Below are 16,334 nucleotides of genomic sequence, written 5' to 3' on the forward strand. Positions count from 1 at the left end.
GAGCCAAGCAACTTGGATCCGTCTCCGGTGTTGCAGCTACCCAGGGCCGGCGTGCTCGCCGAACCTCCCGCCGCTGCTCTCGCCGCGCTCTCGGCCGGAATGGCAGCAGGAGTATGGCCTGGGCACAGCTAGCGGGGGAATCCCGCCTCGGCCCTGCCCAGATTGGCCCCGCGCCCGCCTAACCTGGGCATCCTCTTGGAGCCCGCACACTGGGGAGCCCCGGCCTCGCCGGGGAGCGCGGGCCCTGGGTGCACACCCGCGCCGGGATCCGGTGCCGCGGCGGGAGGACTCGGGCCAGATGAGTGGGAGGAGACCTTCCTCGCTGTCCGAGGGCGGGCGCGCGGTCCCGGCGCAGCGCTGCAGATCCCTTCTCCGCTGCTTCTCAGCGCCCCCGACCGGGACCCGCGGCCTCCGTCTACAGCCGGCCGGCCTGGACCGGCGCGCCCAGCCCAGGTCACGTCATAACCGAGGCCACCAATCCCGCGGCCCGAGGCGCCACATTGGCTGCGGAGCTTTATTTCTAGAGGTGCCAGCTTATTCCCCGTAGGGCGGCCAATCTCCGCGGCTACACGTTTCTCAGCTTCTTAGTAATTAGCGTCCATGCGATCCACGTGGGCAAAGCACATTTCTGCAGATAGCCTTACACCTGGCTGAAAGCATTTTAAAGACAATCGACCTGCTTTAACTCCCTCAGTCTTCGCTTAACGAGGACAGAATGGCAGTCACTGGTAATTTTGGTTTAGGGTTGTTTGTATGTTTGCCCTGATTTGTTCTGTGACAGGGATCTTATGCTGTTTACAGAAACAGTCAGGAGGCAGTAGTGGTAGATACTTAATTTGACTTGTCCACTCATGCCGCCAGTGATGGTGCTGACTAAGCAAGTTTGCAGCAATGGAGCCAGTGCTTCCTGTACCAATCTCCTCTTCCAGGCTTCAGGGTATAGACAACTGCAAGTGAACAGGTCATGAAAAGTAACAACGTCGCTCTACATTTCGAATCATGTATAAATATTAGGAAATAAATACAGCTACGCTGGAGTCTCAGGACACTATATAGGACCTAGATTGAAGACAGCTCTGAAAACGTTTGTGTGCAGGGAGGGTCTGGGTTGGAAGTTGTACCTACACAACATTTAGAATCCAAGCCATGATTCCAGGCGTCCACCCAGCAGTTTACGACAAGGGATGGCCTAAAAACCATGTAGATACATAGATCTGGAATTTGCAACATGGAGTAGAATTAGTATGGTGCTTATCTGATCTACAAGTTACATATTTTACAAATCATGTTTGTTTGTTCAGGACATCCTGATTAAACAGCAATGCTACATAATCCTGCACCCAGTTATCTTAGAAAATTGAGTGGTCGTACAAATAACTTTATTCACTCACATTCAGCCACGTTCAACAAAATACTTTTGAGAATCTGCTATGTACCAGACAACTACCAGACATGGTAATATAGTGATGAAGACACAGTCATAGTCATAGTCTTGAAGCTAGAGTGGAAAACAGAGATGCATACAATCTAGAGAAAAGAGATATGGTGGCTATAAGCACAAGCTTTGAGGTTAATCGTTTCCACCCTAAAACCCTGGTGCTGCAAGCGACAAGCTATGTGATCTTAGACACGTTATCTAACCTCTCTTGAGCTCCTTCAAATGTAAAAAGTGAAGCTCATGATAAGTGGAACTATAGTATCTATGTTCAACTGGTTTTTTAAAAATGTATTTAATAAAGAATATATAAGACACCACCAATAGTAAGTATACAAATGGTGACTGTCATAAACGGTGACAAGGGCTGTGAACTGGACACAATGGGATGCTATGGGGATACATGGGAGGATACCCAGTAGTTTCAGATGGCAGGAAAAGTTTTCCCCAGGAAGTCTTCTAAATAAAGACCCAAAAGGAGAGTGTGAGTTAGCCAAGACGAGAAGGAGAGGCAAAAAGCCAGTCCAGAGAGTCCAGATATCTGTGGAAGGTATGTTTGAGGTGGAGTAAGGTGTCATGACCTTCACACTCTAGAGCTGCTTACTCTTGTCTCATCAATATTCTATGCCTCAGCTCCAACAGCTTTCCTAAAAACCAGCTTCCTCTGCTTCCTCAGGATCACTACTTTCCCAAAACTTCAACTTGCATATGCCTTTACTTTGTTTCGGTGCTAAACTCAAGGAAAAGGGAACTTACAGCTCCAGTGTCCACCACTTCTTAGCAGACCCAGTCTCTATTTCTCAGTTCAGATTCTCGCAAGGAGTTGGCTCAGTCTGGATTATGGATGGATTTATAGTTGCATCAAGTTCTTCACCCCCAGCCAGTAGGAGGGGCCAAGTAGCACCTAGCCTCTAATGCCTCAAGGTCTCCCTCAGCCACGTGGGATAGAAGAATATTTAAAAGATGACAGTATATGCGGAAGTCAGTGTTACGATTCTCCAGTGACTTGTGCTCAAAGTGTGGATATCTAGACCAACAGCACCGTCATCACCTTGCTAGCAATGCAAAATTTCTTTCTTCCTTTTTTTTTTTTTTTTTTTTTTTTTTTTGATACAGAGCCTCACTCTGTTGCCCAGGCTGGAGTGCAGTGGCACGATCTCAGTTCACTGCAACCTCCGCCTCCAGGGTTCAAGCGATTCTCCTGCCTCACTCTCCCAAGTAGCTGGGACTACAGGTGTGTGCCACCATGCCCAGCTAATTGTTGTGTTTTAGTAGAAACGGTGTTTCACTGTGTTAGCCAGGATGGTCTCGATCTCCTGACTTCATGATCTGCCTGCCTCAGCCTCCCAAAGTGGTGGGATTACACATGAGCCACCTTTCCCAGCCAGTAATGCAGAATTTCAAGCTTCACCCCAAGCTACTGAATGTCAATCTACATTTTAATAAATACCTAGGGGATTCACATGCACATTGAAACTTGAAAAGTCCTTATTTCATCCACTTTTATTTTTACAAATTGGACCAAGGCTGTATAGTTTACTCTTCTAATACGATGACTTTTCAATTCTTCTTCATTCTGCTTCAGCCACTCATTCCCATTTCACATTCTGAACTTTGTTAATATTCAGAACTGTGCCGAGTCTGAAATAAATGCAGACCGTTTGGTGAGCCTTATCTTCCAGTTCTCTCACTCATGGTCAATATATCATTTATTTGGCCACCTTAGTGCCTCTAACCCTTTGGTCCTTTGACTTTCTCCTGGTATATCTACTCCTCTGTTTTCACTTTCTTCCCATTTAGATTCAGTGTTTTATCACTCTGATTGCTCTTTTGATAATATCTTCTTTTGCATCATTTATTTTATCACCCCTGTGCAGGAAGTCCTCTGATATGTTAATCCTTCTGTGTTCTTAACACCTGTAACTAACTAGGTCTAGTGAGGCTGGAGGGAAGAAAAATCATAAATGCCCCTGATTGCAGTCATGTTAAACTGAGAGCAGCAAACCTCAACTGTACCCTTAAAATCATCTGGAAATCCTGCGTTGCCTGGGCAACTCTCTTTCTGTTGTCTACTTTATTCAGACTCCTGGCCTCTCTCTGCTCCTCCTTTACTCTCAGCAGATAACTCAGCTGCCTACTTCACAGGGAAGGAAGAGAAGCTATCAGATGGGAATTTCCTCAACTCCCCAACAACCTGTAAATTCACCTATATCCAACCCTTTCCATTACTCCTCCTCTCCATTAGAATGGAAGAAATGCTTGCCCATCTCTCATATTTTATGTCCCATTGCATTCCATGATCACAGAAGTCTTACTATTCTGATTATATTTTTTCTTTGAAAGGCATTTAAACATGATCAGTTCCAACCATGTTAAAAACAAACAAGCAAAAAACAAACAAACAAAAAACTTGCACTGAGCCCATGTCTCTTTCTGCTACCACACTCTCATCACACCCTTTGTAGAACTCTTGGTTGGCTGTACAGCCATTCTTCTCCTTCCTCTTCTCTAAAAGCAGAGCCTCCCTCCAAACGTAAAGGAAAAACACACCATATAGTCACTTTCTGAGACTCCCTTGCAGCTGTGGGAAGGGATATGAGTGTTTAGGCCAATGAGTCATTAGGGCAAGTCCACTGGAGTCTTTCAGGAAAGTTTTCTCCCTGGTAAGAGAGAGACCTATGAGGAAAGTTACCTTCCTAGACATTTTCATGTAGAGCACATGATATTTGGAGATGTTTCCAACATCTTATGTGCTGAGTCTGTCCCGCAGACTCTGGCCAAGCGATGAATGAAAGGAACACTCAGACACAGGTATGCAGTGAAAGAGCGCTAGGGGATTGCCCACAAAGTGAACCATCTTGATAAGCTGGCACTGCTTGCTTTTATTTCAGTACAGACATAATGCCGAAAGCCTGGAGCCAATGCAATCTGTGGGTAAGTAACCTTGTTGTTCCCACTTTCAGGGAGCAGTCTCTCATGTGGATGATCAAAGGTCAGTTTCCAGACAACATAAACAAACCTATTTAGATAAACTCCCCTACATTTCCTTGCACCTACTTCTCGCCCTCTGCTTCAGGGTAAGAGAACAGCTGCCTTCAGCTTATTCTCCCTGGACACTTTGCAAAGTCTTCTGACCCTTCAAAAGGTCTGCTTCTTTCCCTATAGCTTCTTTTACCACTCTGACCTATCCCCCACATTTATGACCATTAAGGGTGGCCAAAAGTATCCCAAAGAAGCCAACCAGAGTCTAAAACTATGAACCACCCACCTCTAGCCTCTTATTACGCAGTGTGTGTGTGTGTGTGTGTGTGTGTGTGTGTGTGTGTGTGTTGAGTGGAGATCTCTATTGTATAAGCCACTTTTAATTTGGATATTCTCATGCTTACAGCTGAAAACATATTGATAACATTTTTAAAGTCCAAATTTCTGTAGGAAAGTCCCTACAGATCATATCCACTTCCTTACCTCCCACATTTGCCTCAACTCACTGAAAGACTCATTCACCTGTACTACTCCATGAGTATTCTCCTATGAAAGTTCCAGTGAGGACTTATTGCTGAATCTAATGGGCACTTTTCAGGCCTTCTCCCACATGGCCTTTCTGCAGCATTTAGCATTGAAAAATCCTGGAAATAATCTTCACTATAGCTCTTCTGCTCTTCCTCTCCACATCTCTTAAATATCTCCCAGGGCCTTGTTCTTGGCCTTTTTCTCTTCTCATGACATGCTTTGCAAGAGTTAATTATCTACATCCATGGCAACAATTAATATACCTCTATGCTAACTTTTCAAACCTATATGAATAGACTTCCACAATTTGGCAGGAGGCATCTAACTTAAAAACACCTTTAAAGTTAACTTAAATAACTCTATTCATTTCAGGTGCAATTTAACTGTGTTTCTCTGCTTTCATTGTCTCCTCAGTAAAGCTATCACAGTGGAGAGAAGTGGTTCTGAATTCTGGCTGGACATTAAAGTACTTGGGGAGTTATTTCATAGTCCCAGATTATACCCAGACCAACGAAATCAGAGTCCCTGGAGATGAGACTCCAGTGTAAGTACTTTTTTTTCAATTCCCTAGAACTGAAAAAAAGTGGTGTGAGGCCACCAGAATCTCTGGGGTACTGAACCCCTGGTTGAGCCTGAAGTTCTTCTGTGGATCCTCACTCTATTATCTGACAAGTAATAATGTAGACATTGGAGTCAACAGACCTTAGTTTGAATCCTGTCTTAACCCTCACTGGATGCATACATTTAAGCAAGTTACTTAAGTCCTATCAGCCTCAGTTTTTACTTTTGTGAAATGAATAAAACAATACTTGTCCTACAGGGTTTTATGAGAATTAAATCAAATGATGTATTTTAAACATCTGACAGAGTTAACACTGTAAATTATGCATATTATGCATCAACTAAAATGAACATTACAACAGTTGCAGCAAAATGGAAAAATGCATATGATGTAATATTAAAGGACAAAAGTAAAGTAGAATTTATATAGTGTAATTGTGTAAGATACCTGTGCATATTGTGACATAACAAGAAATATGTGTTTGATCTCCACCCCCAGATCATAGCATAGAGCTCCCAAACTCCTTAGAATGTCCTGGGCAATAGAAGCACCTTTTGTTTTAATGAGGCAGCTCTTGGTGAGCCCCTAAATAGCTTCGGGATGGGGACTGATCACCAGAAAGACCAAACCATGATTCGAAGCTTAGAACTTTCGGCACCATTCCCAGATCTTCCAGGGAGGAAGAGGGGCCAGAGATTGAATTAATAATTGATCATGCCTATGTGATGAAACTTCCATAAAACATCCCTAAAAGATGGGGTTCAGAGAGTTTCCAGGTTGGTAAACACATCCACATACGAGTGAGAGGCACGCCCCAATCCCACGGGGACAGAAGCTCCTGTACTCAGGACCCTTTCAGACTTTGCCCTATGTACCACTTCATCTGCGTATTCACCTGTATCTCTTATAATATCCTCAATGATAAACTAGTAAATGTAAGTAAGTGTTTCCCTGAGTTCTGTAAGTCATCATAGCCAATCATCAAACTTGAGGGAGGGCTTGTAGGAATCCCTAATTTGTAGCTAAGGCAGGCAGAAGTTTGAGTCAGTGGGGATACTCTACTTGAAATTGGTGCCTGAAGTGGGGGACGGTCTTTTGAGACTGAGTCCTTAACCTGTGGGGTCTGTGCTAACCCTGGTAGTGTGAAAAGTAAAGTAGTGAATGGAGAAAAAATGTTTTTCCTCTTTAATTAGTGTCAAAAGTTGAGATGAGAATGAGTAGAAAAAAAATAGTGTGTTTATTCTTTTACTATATGAAATAAAACTGAAAGGGAGCATGAAAAATACAAAAATGAGTATTTCTTTTACTACTCTTTCTCTTTTGAAGTTCTATACCTTTGTGAAAAGACAAGAAAACCAGCAATGATGCATTTGTGCACCTTTATCTTTTTTCACCCTTAAAATATGCTAAGTAACAACAGGTATCACGGGATTTTTCCAATAGCCAAGTGCAGGAGTATTCAGAAGCTGAAAGTCAAGAGAAGATGAGGGAGGAAGCAACTGAGTTAAAGGAAAAAATCAGAACCCAATTCCTGTCAGGGTTTAAATGGGAGCAATGTAATTATCTACATGCATTCCTTGCTGGTATATAGAATTATGTCAAATAGCTGGATGTTGGGAGGTCACAGTCCGTGGAGAAGTTGCAAGACATGTGCTTTCACTTACGAATGAGAGGAAAGTAATCAGATAAGCAGAAGTTGGAAGATGTGTGCCTCTCTCCAAGCAGAAGTTGGAAGACGTGTGCTTTCTCTCTCTTCCTAGGGCCCATGAATGACAGGAGAGTATACCAGGTAAGCTGTGCTTGAATCTTGCTAAACTGAGATGTCTCTTAAAGGGCAGGAAGTGGGGAGAAGCACATGTCTTCAAACTTCTGCTTTGAGTGTGACCCTCACAACCTCACTCAATGGACTTCAAGAAAAAAGGCAAAGGGATAAAGCAAATTAAAATGGGAGAAGGCTGCAGTTGCAAAGAGAAGTAGCAGAAGTAGAGTAAGGAGAAAGTGACTTTCAGCAGCACGGGAACCAGTTGGGAGTCATTGCTGGGGGTGCACATAGTCTGAATAGTCATGTAATGGGAAAATTGATTCACAGATATGAGGAACTTAGGAATTGCAACAAATTGCACACATCAATCGGTATGTGCTCCTAAGTGTAAGTACGATCTGTGGGCCTACTGATACACTTTTTGAATAAAAGGAGGAGATTTCTACATATCCCTTACATGTCAGGTAGGTGCTACGGAATAACCACCTCCGTAACTGGGAGACTTGAGCCTGGTCTGAGCTGGGGAAAGTCAGTGTTGGTACCAATTTCCCCATCTGTAAGAGGAAAGATTATATTCTACCCTGACTGATCTAAAATGCTAATACATTAACTGGGGATGGTGGCATGTGCATGTAGTCCCAGCTATTCAGTAGCCTGAGGTGAGGGGATCACTTGAGCCCAAGGAGGATCACTTGAGCCTGGGACATCAAGGCTACAATGAGCCGTGATTGCACCATACATTCCAGCTTGGGTGACAGAGTGAGACCCTGCCCCCTGCCAAAATAACGTAATAAAATAAAATGCTAATATACTGTGAAATAATTAGAAGATCTATTTTTAAATTTTTATACTTTTGCACCAGGCATGGTGGGTCCGGCCTGTAATCCCAGCACTTTGGGAGGCTGAGGCAGGAAGATTGCTTGAACCAGGAGTTCAAGGTTTTGGTGTGCTGTGATCACACCACTGCACTGCAGCCTGGGTGATAGAGCAGCAGCTTGTCAAAAGGAATGAAGGAAAGAAGGAAGGAAGGAAGAAAGGAAAGAAATATTTTTAGATTTATATAAAAGTTGAAGAGAGAGATAGTACAGGGTATACCCCTCCTAGTTAATGTTAGCTTTCCTAACATTAGCATCCTATTAATACGAAACCATGGTACATTTAACAAAACTAAGAAAATTAGCATTGGTATGATACTATTATCTATCCAGGGGTACCCAGTCTTTTGGCTTCCATGGGCCACATTGGAAGAAGGAGAATTATCTTCAGCCACACATAAAATACAGTAACACTAATGATAGCTGATTAGCTTTAAAAAATCACACACAAAAAATTTAATAATGTTTTAAGAAAGTTTATGAATTTGCATTCAAAGCCATCCTGGACCACATGTGGCCCATGGGCCACAGGTTGGACAAGCTTAATCTAAACTACAGGTATTATTGAGAGTTCTCTATTTTTAAATAAGGCTGTTGTGTAGTGAGACCTGTGTCCTTGAGCAAATCTCAGAGGCTGTCTCTTATGTCCACTAATAAATAATCAAAATCTCTTCTCTCACAGAGTTGTCATGGGAATTAAATGAGATGTACTAGGTGAAATAGATTTTTACTCTAAATTCTGTTCACTGAAATAAGCCACAATGGATAAGAGGCAATTTTTAGATATTTTAATAATTCACTTGGCAGTGCTACTGAAGCAGATAAAGTCTGCTGCACTGGTCTATCATACATTGCTGAAATTTGCTGTTCTCAATTTGAAATTTGCTGTTCTCAATTTGGAAGTGCAAAATTTGCACAGAGAAATTAGAGAAATACATTCATTAAGTCAATCCTCTCAAATATGAACAAATAGATTCTTGAGCAGATAATTTCCTAAAGTTCCTACAATAACTTTTGGATTCTTCATATATGTATTGTTTTTAACTAATTAATTTCATGACTCAGGAATTTGAAAATATTTAAGAACAGGTAAATAATTTTTCAGGTTTTGAACTACCTTTTTAAAGAAAGCTTGGGAAAAAGTAATGGGACTAACACCAGTTGTTATTTTGTTATTTCATTCAAAATCTAGAATATTACTGATAATAATTTTTAGTAAATTATTTATAATTCAGCCATACCTTTAGGAGATGTGTGTACCAGACCCAGGCTTTTTTTTAAAAATTACTCATTTAGTCTTAGGAGTGTCCATTTCTTCATTGTAAAGTGGGCACAATGGAATAGTTTTTCAAACCTCCCTGAGACTGACATCATGTGACTGTTTCACCATTAAGAGAAAGGCCTAACATTAAAGGGGAGAAAGAAATAAAAAGCAAAGTAAATGTAAATGCAGTTCACAGATGTAGGGAAGTTATAGCCATTTTTCACATAATGATATTATTGGCCTTTTTGTTTTAGAGGGAGTGGGGGTTTAAAGTCTTTTTCACAAAGGTATTTTCTCTGTGATAATTTTAAGCACAGCACGACACAAACACTGCACACACTCAAGCTTAAACCTGCCAGCCTTGCTGTAGGTGACTTTCCCATACTATTTAAGTTGTTCTCTAAAAAGACACAACAGTAGGGTAATAACACTTCTTTTCTTTTCTAGAATAATGACACTCTAATTTTTTAAGGAAGACTAGACAGGGATACAATCTTATTGCTTAAACATCCAGCATCACAGTGAAAAATAAATATCTGAAGAAGTTAATGATATTGCTCAACATATCTCTGACATCTTTTTCTAATAATGGGCAATATATCAATTTAACCTCTCAAGTACAAAAGGATGGGCCTGGTGTGGTGCCGCATGCCTATAATCCCAGTGCTTTGGAAGACCAAGGCAGGAGGATTACTTGAGCCCAAGCACTTGAGACCAGCCTGGACAACACAGGGAGACCCCCTTCTTGAGCCTGGGTGCTTGAAACCAACCTGGGCAACCAACTCTACTCTGGCTCTCAGAGCTCCTCCATGTGAATAGGATATAGTTGCCCACAGTGGTAACCTCTTTAGTAACAACCCTAAACTGGCCTCCTTTCTACCTCCTTTCCGTATCAGTTCCCAGCTCCCCTACTAGGTTTTTCTGGCACAATTTCCAAATCAACCACTTGCATTATAGTCCATACCTGAGGGTGTGCTTCTGGCAAACAAAATTAAGACATTATGATTCTATTTGTATGTGATTAGAAAATAAGTAGAATGGCACTGAAGGCATACTTCAGAGATACTAAAGATTCAGTTCATGAATATCATAATAAAATGAGTTACACAAATGTTTTGGTTTCTTAATGCATATAAAAACTATGTTACACTATACAGTAGTCTATTAAATGTGCAATAGCAATATATTTATAAAAACAATGCCCACACTTTGATTTTAAATGACTGTATTGCTAAAATATTCTAACACTCATTTGAGCCTGTAGTGATCTTCAGTTATCTTTTTGCTTGTCATGCTTCAATGTTGATGGCTCCTGACTGATCAGGGTGGTGGTGCTAAAGGTTGGGGTGGCTGCAGCACTTTCTAAAACTAAAACAATAATGAAGTTTGCTACATCAATTGACCCTCCCTTTTACAAAAGATTTCTCCAAAGCATGCAATGCTGTCTGATAGCATTTTACCCACAGTAGAATGTCTTTCTAAACTGAAGTCAAACCTCTCAAACTCTGCCAATACTTTATCAACTAAGTTTGTGTAATATTTTAAATCCTTTATTATCACTTCAACAATGTTCATAGCATCTTCACCAGAAGTAGATTCTATCTCATGAAACCACTTTGCTCATCCATAAGAAGCAACCTCATTTATTGATCATGATACTGCAGCAATTCAGTCACATCTTCAGATGCCCTTCTAGTTCTAGTTCTCTTGGTATTTCCATCATATCTGCAGTTATTTCCTCCACCAAAGTCTTGAACCCCTCCAAATCATTCGTAAAGGTTGGAATCAACTTCTTCCAAACTCATGTTAATGTCAGTTTTTGGATGTCCTCCCAATGAATCACAAATATTCTTAATGGAATTTAAAATGATGAATCTATGTTGTCTTTCTGTGTGAGCAAAAATAATATAATATAATAAAATGATGAGTCCTTTCCAGATGGGGTTTCATTGACTTTGCCCAGATCCACCAGAGGAATCACTATTTATGGCAGCTGTAGCTTTATAAAATGTATTTCTTAAATAATAAGACTTGAAAGTCAAAAATGTATTTCTTAAATAATAAGACTTGAAAGTCAAAAATGTATTTCTTAAATAATAAGACTTGAAAGTCAAAAATTAAGGGTAATCCATGGGCTGCAGAATGGATGTTGTGTTAGCAGGCACACTGTCAATGAACAGTAATATTTGGACAGGTATCTTTTTTTTCTGTGCAGTAGGTCTCAACAATAGTCTTAAAATAGTCAGGAAACCATGCTGTAAATAGATGTACTGTAACCCAGGCTTTGTTTTTCCATTTATAAAGCATAGGCAAAGTAGATTTTGCATACTTCTTAAGGGCCCTGGAGTTTTCAGAATGGTAAATGAACATTGAAGTGAACTTATTACAAAATCAAGAGAGTCAGCCTATCCTTTACAGACTTAAGCTTTAAAGCCAGGCATTTGTTTCTCCTCTCTGGCTATGGAAGTTCTAGATGACGTCTTCTTCAAATAGAAAATTGTTTCATCTACACTGAAAATCTGCTTTTTAGTGTAGCTACCAATGATCTTAGCTAGATCTTCTGGATAACTTGCAACTTCTACATCAGCACTTGCTTCTTTACCTTGCGCTTTTATGGAACAGAGAACATAAGTTTGATTAATCAACCTCTGATAGCTTCTAACTTTTCTTCTGCAGCTTCCTCACCTCTCTCATCATTCATAGTATTGAAGAGAATTGGAGCTGGCTCTGGATGAGGCTGTGGCTTAAGGGAATGTTGTGGCTGGTTTGATCTTCTGTCTGGACCACTAAAACTTTCTCCATATCTGCAATAAGGCTATCTTGCTTTCTTATCATTCATGTGTTCACTGGAGTAACTCTTTTAATCTCTTTCAAGAACTCTTCCTTTGCATTCACAACTTGGATAATTGATCCAAGAAGCACAGCTTTCAGCCAATCTCAACTTTTGACATGCCTTCCATACTAAGCTCAAACATTTCTAGATTTTTCCCTAAAGTAAGAGACATGTGACTCTTCCTTTCTACTTGAACACTTAGAGGCCATTGTAGGGGGGAGTAACTGGCCTGATTTCAACATCGTTGTGTCTCAGGGAATCTAAGGAGATGGAGAGAAATGGACAAAGTGCTGGTCGATTGAATGATCAGAGCACAAACATTTATAGATTAAGTTCACTGTCTTATATGAGTGCTGTTTGTGGCACCCGAAAGCAATTAAAATAGTAACACCAAAATCGCTGATCACAGATCACCAAAATAAATACAATAAAAGTGAAAATATTTAAAATATTGTGAGAAATACCAAAATGTGGTACAGAGAAATGAAGTGAGCACATACTGTTGGAAAAATTGTATGCATAGATTTTCTCAATGGAAAGTGACTACAAACCTTCAATTTGTAAAAAATGCAATATCTGTAAAGTGCAAAGAAGTATGCCCAAATATTGTTTAGAGGAGCTAGATAGCTAATGGTTAAGGGTACAGAAGCTTAAGCTGAACTATCTGGGTTTGGAACCAGGTTCTGCCACTTATGAACTATGTGATTCTGAGCAAGTCACTTAACTGCTCGTGTCTGAGTTTACCTATGCACTGAATGGAGAGTGCTAATAACAGTATTTACCTCATATGGTTGTGAGGATTAGAGTTAACACAGGTGTATTAGTCTATTTTTGCATTTCTATAAAGGAATACCAGAGACTGGGTAATTTTATAAAGAAAAGAGGTTTAATTGGCCCATGGTTCTGCAGGCTGTACACAAAACATGATGCCAGTATCTGCTTCTGGTGAGGCCTCAGGAAGCTTCCAACCAGGGTGGAAAGCAAAAGGGGAGCTGGAGTATCACATGGCGAGAGTGGGAACAAGAGAGAGAAAAGTGGGAGGTCTTGGACTCTTTTAAATAACCAAATATCCTGTGAACTGAGTGAGAAAGCACTCATCACTGAGCAGATAGTGCTAAACCATTTGTGAGGGATCCACCCCCATGATGCAATAACCTCCCACCAGGTCCCACCTCCAACACTGGGAATCACATTTCAACATGAGATTTTGAGGTGACAAACATCCAAATCATGCGAATAGGTAAAGGATTTAGAATACTGTCTAACAAAAAGCAAGCACTCAAAGAACATTAATTGTTAATTTTATTAAAGACACATATATTTTCAATAAAACCATAAAGGTTAACACAAAATTTGGAATTATGGTTAATTATGGAAGGGAGGAAGAATAATAGGTTCAGGGAGGGTCTCAAAAGTATTAATTGTGTTCTATGTTTTAAACTTGGATGTATTTTTATTTTATTATGTTTCATAACTTACATATAAATTATTTCTTTTAAAATAAACACTTATGTCCTCCCAAGACTAAACCAGGACGAAGTTGAATACCTGAGTAGACCAATAACAAGGTCTGCAGTTGAGGCAGCAATTAATAGCCTACCAACCAAAAAAATCTAGGGCCAGACAGGTTCATAGCTGAATTCTACCAGATGTACAAAGAGGAGCTGGTACCATTCCTTCTGAAACTATTCCAAACAATACAAAAAGAGGGAATCCTCCCTAACTCATTTTATGACACCAACATCATTCTGATACCAAAACCTGGCAGAGACACAACCAAAAAAGAAAACTTCAGGCCAATATGCATGATGAACACTGATGCAAAAATCTTCAATAAAATACTGGCGCACCAAATCCAACAGCACATCAAAAAGCTTACCCATCACGATCAAGTAGGCTTTATCCCAGGGATGCAAGGCTGATTCAACATTCTCAAGTCTATAAACATTATAAATCACATAAACAGAACCAAAGACAAAAACCACATGATTATCTCAATAGATGCAGAGAAGGCCTTTGACAAAATTCAACAGCACTTTACGCTAAAAACAAAAACAAAACAAAACAAAAAAAACCTCTCAATAAACTAGGTATCAATGGAATGTATCTCAAAATAATAAAAGCTATTTATGACAAACCCACAGCCAATATCATACTGAATGGGCAAAAACTGGAAGCATTCCCTATGAAAACTGGCACTAGACAAGGGTTCCCTCTCTCACCATTCCTATTCAATATAGTATTGGAAGTTTTAGCCAGAGCAATCAGATAAGAAAAAGAAATAAAGCATATTCAATTAGGAAAAGAGGAAATCAAATTGTCTCTATTTGCAGGTGACATGACTGTATATTTAGAAGACCCCATCGTCTCAGCCCAAAATCTCCTTAAGATGATAAGCAACTTGGCAAAGTCTCAGGATACAAAATCAATGTGCAAAAATCACAAACATTCCTATACACCAACAACAGACAAACAGAGAGCCAAATCATGATCGAACTCCCATTCACAATTGCTACAAAGAGAATAAAATATCTAGGAATACAACTAACAAAGGACGTGAAGGACCTCTTCAAGGAGAACTACAAACCACTTCTCAAGGAAATAAGAGAGGACACAAACAGATGGAAAAACATTCCATGCTCATTGTTAGGAAGAATCAATATTGTGAAAATGGCTATACTGCCCAAAGTAATTTATAGATTCAATGCTATCCCCATCAAACTACCATCGACCTTCTTCATAGGACTGGAAAAAAACACTTTAAACCTCATATGGAACCAAAAAACAGCCCACATAGCCAAGACAATCCTAAGCAAAAAGAACAAAGCCGAATGCATCACGCTACCTGACTTTGAACTATATTACAGTAATCAAAACAGCATGTTTCTGGTACCAAAACAGAAATATAGACCAATGGAACAGAACCGAGGCCTCAGAAGTAACGCCACACATCTATAACCACCTGATCTTTGACAATTCTGACAAAATTAATCAACAGAAAAAGGATTACCTGTTTAATAAATGGTGTTGGCAAAACTGGCTAGCCATGGGCAGAAAGCTGCAACTGGACCCCTTCCTTACATCTTATATAAAAATTAACTCCAGATGGATTAAAGATTTAAGCAAAAGACCTGGCACCATAAAAACCCTAGAAGAAAGCCTAGGCAAAACCATTCAGGACATAGGCATAGGCAAGGACTTCATGACTAAAACACCAAAAGCAATGGCAACAAAAGCCAAAATAGACAAATGGGATCTAACGAAACTAAAGAGCTTCTGCACAGCAAAAGAAGCAAGCATTAGAGTGAACTGGCAACCAACAGAATGGGAAAATTTTTTTACAAGCTACTCATCTGACAAACAGCTAATATCCCGAATCTACAAAGAACAGAGAGAAATTTACAAGAAAAAAACAAACAGCCATATCAAAAAGTGGGCAAAGGGGCAAAGGATATGAACAGACACTTTGCAAAAGACAACTTTTTTTTCTTTTTTTTTTGAGATGGAGTTTCGCTCTTGTTACCCAGGCTGGAGTGCAATGGCGTGGTCTCAGCTCACCGCAACCTCTGCCTCCTGGGTTCAGGCAATTCTCCTGCCTCAGCCTCCTGAGTAGCTGGGATTACAGGTATGCGCCACCATGCCCAGCTAATTTTTTTTTTTGTATTTTTAGTAAAGATGGGGTTTCACCATGTTGACCAGGATGGTCTCGATCTTTTGACCTCGTGATCCACCCGCCTCAGCCTCCCAAAGTGCTGGGATTACAGGCTTGAGACACCGCGCCTGGCCCAAAAGATAACATTTATGTGACAGAGAAACATATGAAAAAATGCTCATCATCACTGGTCATCAGAGGAATGCTAATCAAAACCATATTGAGGTACCATCTCATGCCAGTTAGAATGGTGATCATTAAAAAATCTGGAGACAAGAGATGCTGAAGAGGATGTGGAGAAATAGGACTATTACTATTACACTATTGCTGGGAGTGTAAATTAGTTCAACCATTGTGGAAGACAGTGTAGTGATTCCTCAAGGATCTAGAAATAGAAATTCCATTTGACCCAGCAATCCCATTACTGGGTCAATCCCATTA

General features: G+C 40.4%; 1 protein-coding gene across 2 annotated transcripts in view; it reads right to left on the reverse strand.

Annotated features, from left to right (window-relative positions):
- LOC141580081 (uncharacterized) overlaps positions 1–16,334 on the reverse strand; it is a 100,289-nt gene that overhangs the window by 531 nt on the left and 83,424 nt on the right. The window contains exon 3 of one of the 2 annotated variants that reach the window (XR_012512093.1): positions 184–12,501. The exons of the other annotated variant lie outside the window; for it this stretch is intronic. The gene's annotated coding sequence lies outside the window, so the exon portion shown is untranslated. The remainder of the gene's footprint in view (positions 1–183; positions 12,502–16,334) is intronic. 2 annotated transcript variants of the gene reach the window in all.

The sequence above is a fragment of the Saimiri boliviensis genome, chromosome 10 (genome assembly GCF_048565385.1).
Source record: "Saimiri boliviensis isolate mSaiBol1 chromosome 10, mSaiBol1.pri, whole genome shotgun sequence".
NCBI classification, from domain to species: Eukaryota; Metazoa; Chordata; class Mammalia; order Primates; family Cebidae; genus Saimiri; species Saimiri boliviensis.